Raw genomic sequence first — 5,942 nt, forward strand, 5'->3', positions numbered from 1 at the left:
CGATTTCGGCGTAGAGAAATATTTTATATATGAATTGAGAGTGTTGCCTCAAGGGCGTGTGAGTGAGAACTGACTAAAATAATACTTGGTGCGTAAAAGCATAGAATAATCGAACACACACATGTGTTCGGTTGTTCTCTGGTAGAAGTGTAGATTACCCCTCTTGTATTTAGGTGTGAAAACTATTTAAGAGGCTGTGGTGGTGCCAACAAGTCGGCTGTGACTATTTTACTTATTCTACACTAAGAAAAGTGTAAAGAACTATATTTTTAATTTATATTTTAAAATGATATGTTCATTTCTGGAACAGAAGTAGAAAAAATAAAAGTCGATCATGTTTAAGGCACAAATGAATAAATTACTATTTAAATGGGAATAAGCCACAATTAAAGGTTAAAATACGTTTATTGACGTTTCAATTTCCACTTCGGAAATCGTTCTCAAAATACAAACACTAATGTTTGTATTTTGAGAACGATTTCCGAAGTGGAAATTGAAACGTCAATAAACGTATTTTAACCTTTAATTGTGGCTTATTCCCATTTAAATAGTAATTAATTTAAAATGCCACAAGAAAATAGCTTCAGAACAATACAAATGAATAATTGTTGACAATATGATTAGACAAACTATTAATAGTTACTGATAAAAAAATATGACCTACCACGATATCCCTACAATTGTTAAAGTGAAAAAAAAAAATACGAATAATCTACTGGATTAATGAAGGTCGTAAATAAAACTCAGCAAATATAAATAAATGATACAGTCTTTATAAAACGAGTTACTACAAACTACAAAGTCAATATAAAAAAGATATAACTTGAAAGTTAAGATTACAACTAACATTTACATTCGCAAACACATCGGTATTTTCCATCAGGTCCTAATTTGGCTGTTTCTTCAGAACAGTCGCAATTGCATCCATTTTTTCCAGGACAGGCTTGGCCTTGGCAGTCACTTTCACATTTGCATGTGCAGGTGCATTCGCAGTCCACTTCAGTACCATCTTTCTTTGTAAATTTGCATTGTTTGACAATGGTGCGGGTTTCTCCTTTCTTACAACAGTCCATTTTCTAAAAACAAGTTTTAATAATATTGAATGAATAATGAAAATGTACAAGATAACTGTTAAATATATAGATATGTCAAATTTAGAATTCGAATGAAAAAGTCCTCAATATCAGTGTATACGAATATATGTTCAAGAATCCTGAGTATCAAAGTAGTAAACTTGGCAATGGTTGAACTAGTAAAAAAAATGGGAAGTTAACATTTGGAACTTTTAATGTTTTTAATATTCCTAAAACCATCAGAAGTTAGTTGGATCTCTCCATCTACAACAAACCATCGGCAACGATCATAATTAATGAATTTGTAGGAGTAGAAAATATAAATATAAAATGGGATGTTGTGGGTCTAAGTGAAGCCAGAAGACCAGAACAATAAACACTCACCACTATAAACTCAGGTCATGTATTTACTAGAACAACCGAGGCAAAGACTGGCACAAATGCAGAGCAGTATTAGTGAACAGAAGAATGAAGAACCGAATTATTAAAGTAAACTCAATATTAGATAGAGTTATATATGTAGTTCTTCAAATATCGCAAAGATACAGATTATAGGTTGTGCATGTGTATGCCCCAAAAAGCGCCGATGTAGAAATAGAACAATTGATAATTGTTGTTATAAGGATGTAACAACGGCACGAAAAGTAGAAAACTCGTACTATTGTTTCATTATGAGCGATTTTAACGCCAAAATAGGAGAAACAAACAAAACGACAATATTATAAACCAGAGAAAACTTTGGACATCGGCAACGATCATAATTAATGAATTTGTAGGAGTAGAAAATATAAATATAAAATGGGATATTGTGGGTCTAAGTGAAGCTAGAAGACCAGAACAATAAACACTCACCACTATAAACTTAGGTCATGTATTTACTAGAACAACCGAGACAAAGACTGGCACAAATGCAGAGCAGTATTAGTGAACAGAAGAATGAAGAACCGAATTATTAAAGTAAACTCAGTATTAGATAGAGTTATATATGTAGTTCTTCAAATATCGCAAAGATACAGATTATAGGTTGTGCATGTGTATGCCCCAAAAAGCGCAGATGTAGAAATACAACAATTGATAATTGTTGTTATAAGGATGTAACAACGGCACGAAAAGTAGAAAACTCGTACTATTGTTTCATTATGAGCGATTTTAACGCCAAAATAGGAGAAACAAACAAAACGACAATATTATTAAAAACAGAGAAAACTTTGGAGTGTAAAACGTAATGAGATGGGGGAGACAGGAAGTTGTATGAAGAGTTTCTTTAAAAAGTCACAAACTAGAAGATATATGGAAGAGCCGGATGGTGGAATAAAAAACCAAATCGACTATGTTAGGTATATAAAACCAAATACGTATAATATCTGACGTAACGACACTGAACAAATTCGACTTAGGTAGTGACCATCAACTTTTTAGGGCTAAGGTAACTATTATGCTGGACAAAAGAGGAAAAATACACTGGCAGAATTAAAACAAAATAAGGACCTTTATGAGAACATGAGAATCTGAAGGTAGACAACCATACCTACAAATATGCCTTCACTTTTCCCTACCTAGGCTCAATAATAAATGACAACAACATCAGTCAAGAAATACAAGCACGGAACAAGTGCTTTTATGCATACAAAGACTTAATGAAAAGTAAGTTACTGAATCCTGAGTCTAAGCTGAGAATCTACAAAACAGTAATTAGACCAGTGGTCACATATGGATGTGAAACGTGGACCCTCTCAACCACTGATGAAAATCAACTGAGAATATTTGACCGCAAAATACTAAGGAAGATATTTGGACCAACCCAATGCAGCGATAGTTCGTGGAGAATTAAAATGAACCACGAGCTGGATGAACTAATGCAGAGCGCAGATATTGTCAGATTTGTAAAGTCACAAAGACTAAACTGGCTTGGTCAACTAGAAAGAATGCCAGATAATCGAGCTGTAAAAGTAGTCCAAAAATGGAAGCCCCAAGGAAACAGAACAAGAGAAAGGCCCCGTAAAAGATGGATAGACGACGGAGAGAGGGATCTTAAAACCATGAACATCAGGCAGTGGAGAAGGAAAGTATCCGACAGGGCAGAATGGAAGAACATTGTTAAGCAGGCCAAGACTCACAAAGGGTTGTAGCGCCATTAGAAGAAGAAGAAGAAGAAGAAGGACCTTTATGAGAAAGATCTAAAAAGAGACTCACCAAGAAAGTCAAAAAGCATTGTTTTATTTTACTGTTTTATTAATTATATGAAAATTCATTAAAATTAGAAATTAAATTTAGTAATAGATTTCAAAATCGTATTAATTATGTACGTGTGTTTATAAACACTATCTTATCACCGTATTTTCCAAATTCATCAAAAAGAAGATATAGAAAATAAATATAGTCAAATAAATAAGCAATAAAATCTTATGTACATACCGTTAGAAATTGTAATCACACTTCACTTTTAATTGCGTACTCTCGATAACTACAAACTGAGGCAGAATGTTGGAATCGAGTAGCGGCCTCGGTTTTATAATATGGTTCTGTTGTGTCGTGTGCAGGAGGGTTTGCACACTGAAGTATGACAAGAACTACAAGAAATTGGTGACGATTAAACTCTGGCGTGTGCGAAACGGTTTTTGTTTTTGCGGTTATATTTTAGAAATAGTATTATATTATTTATAATTCAAGATATTCTTTTCAATTTTTTTAATATGTTTTTAATAGCTAAGGAAAATTTTTATTTATTTTGTTACATTATCGTTGCAGTTGCAATCCTCATTGTTGAATTATTTCTATGGTATAACAAAGACAGTCACAATTACAAAATCATTAACAATGAAATCAGAAAAATGATAAGAGATGCAAAACAAACTTACTATGAGAAAAAATGTAAAGAGATAGAAGATCTTCAGAACAAATACGACCTATTCAACCTAAATAAAAAAGTTAAAGAAATGACAGGGCTGCAAAAAAGAAACCACAACACAACTCTTTAAGATAAACATGGAAATACTATGATAACGACTGACGAAAAGCTAAAACGATGGAAAGAATATATGAAAGAGCTCTTCGACGACGAAAAAGGAACCTACAAAACATATCTTTCGAGGACAGAGAAACAAGTATAGAAATGACAAAGGAAGAAATATTGTATGTACGTAAGAACACCAGAAACGAAAAAAGCCCGGGACCAGATCAACTGCCTATTGATATCCTTAAAATAATAGAAAATTAGTACATGGATGTCCTTTTAAAGCTCTTTAATAAAATTTAACTGTCGGGTGACATACCTAATGAATGGTTGATCTCAACATTTATTTGTCTCCAAAAAAAAAAGAAAAATGCTAGAGAATGTACCGACCACTGCACCAAATACTTGGTATGGATATTAGAGAAACTCAATTTGGATTCCGTAGAGGCGTAGGTACCCGTGAAGCTCTCTTTGCATTCAACGTACTAATCCAGAGATGCTTACTACTAGAGGTGCAACCTACTAATCCAGAGATGCTCCAGAGATGTGAACCAAGATATGTACGTCTGTTTCATAGATTTAACAAAGGCTTTCGATAAAGTCCGCCACAAAGAGCTAATGGACGTCCTCCAAACAAAACAATTACAATACAATGACCTTCGAATTATAAAAAATCTATATTATAAACAGCAGGCACACATACACATCAATGAACACACACCAGACGAGTTCGAAATTAAAAAAGGAGTGCGACAGGGGTGTGTATTGTCACCACTACTATTCAATGCATACTCTGAAGAAATTATGAAAAGAGCTCTTAAGAGAGAAAAAGCAGGAATAAATGTCAATGAAACACCAATTAACAACATTAGATATGCGGACGACACTATCATAATAGCAGACTACCTCCAAGACCTTCAAAAGCTAATAAACAAGATAGTTGAGTATGGAGAAGAATATGGATTATCATTAAACATCAAAAAAACTAAATTTATGAGGATATCAAAAACCCAAAATAATAATGAAAGTTTGACAATTAACGGTAAAACTTTAGAACAAGTTGGAAACTACGATTATCTTGGCACAATAATTAATCACACAAACAATTACTCCATAGAAATCAAAGTTTAAATAGAGAAAGAACGAACAAATCTCAATAAAATGAGAAAGGTACACTTTGTACAAGAGAAATGAAATTAAAAATGTGGGTATATAAAAGAATCCTGAAGATATCATGGACCGAACATGTAACAAACAACGAAGTCATGTGAACAGTCAACAAAAGAATGGAAATATTGGAAACGATTAAAACACGAAAGCTGCAATACCTGGGGCATGTTATGTATAATGTAAGATACAACATACTTCAATTAATTATACAAGTTAAAATACAGGGCAAGAGAAGTGTAGGTAACAAAAGAATCTCATGTTTGATTAACTTAAGGGAATGGTGCGGATGCACATGAATCGAACTATTCAGAGCGGCAGCATGTAAGATCAAAATAGCCATGATGATTGCCAACCTCCGTCGTGGAGATGGCACGTAAAAAAGAAGATGGTATAATAATATCGTTAAAGGAAATTCTGAATGAAGTTAGTTTTATACATTAATTGTAGATTTCCACGTATTTGCTGTAAATTCTTGTAAATATTACGAAAAAAAAAAAAAAAAGATTTAACTCAAAGTAAAACCATTCGTGGTTTCTTTTCCAGATCTGTCTTGCTGTTAAAATTATATTGCACCACTTTTTTTCTTGGTTAATATGCACCTTTTATAACACAACAACATTTAGCGACTTATATTACAAACGTGCTATGTTTAAGTCTTTGTTCGTGTTTCGTGTCTTTCTTTTTTTTTTCTCTCCAGTCTTACCAGTATCCAAAAAATATTTTTACGGTAAACGTAGCTAACAATT

At 33.1% G+C, this 5,942-nt stretch overlaps 1 long non-coding RNA gene across 1 annotated transcript; it reads right to left on the reverse strand.

Moving 5' to 3' along the window:
* Window positions 1-751: 751 nt before the first annotated feature.
* LOC140438221 (uncharacterized) lies at window positions 752-3,669 on the reverse strand. Its single transcript, XR_011950458.1, has 2 exons — window positions 3,489-3,669; window positions 752-1,076 (listed from the first exon to the last, which is right to left on the reverse strand). It is a non-coding gene; the product is annotated as an uncharacterized lncRNA (long non-coding RNA).
* Between the last annotated feature and the right edge of the window lie 2,273 nt (window positions 3,670-5,942).

The sequence above is a fragment of the Diabrotica undecimpunctata genome, chromosome 4, assembly GCF_040954645.1.
Source record: "Diabrotica undecimpunctata isolate CICGRU chromosome 4, icDiaUnde3, whole genome shotgun sequence".
In the NCBI taxonomy this organism is placed as follows: Eukaryota; Metazoa; Arthropoda; class Insecta; order Coleoptera; family Chrysomelidae; genus Diabrotica; species Diabrotica undecimpunctata.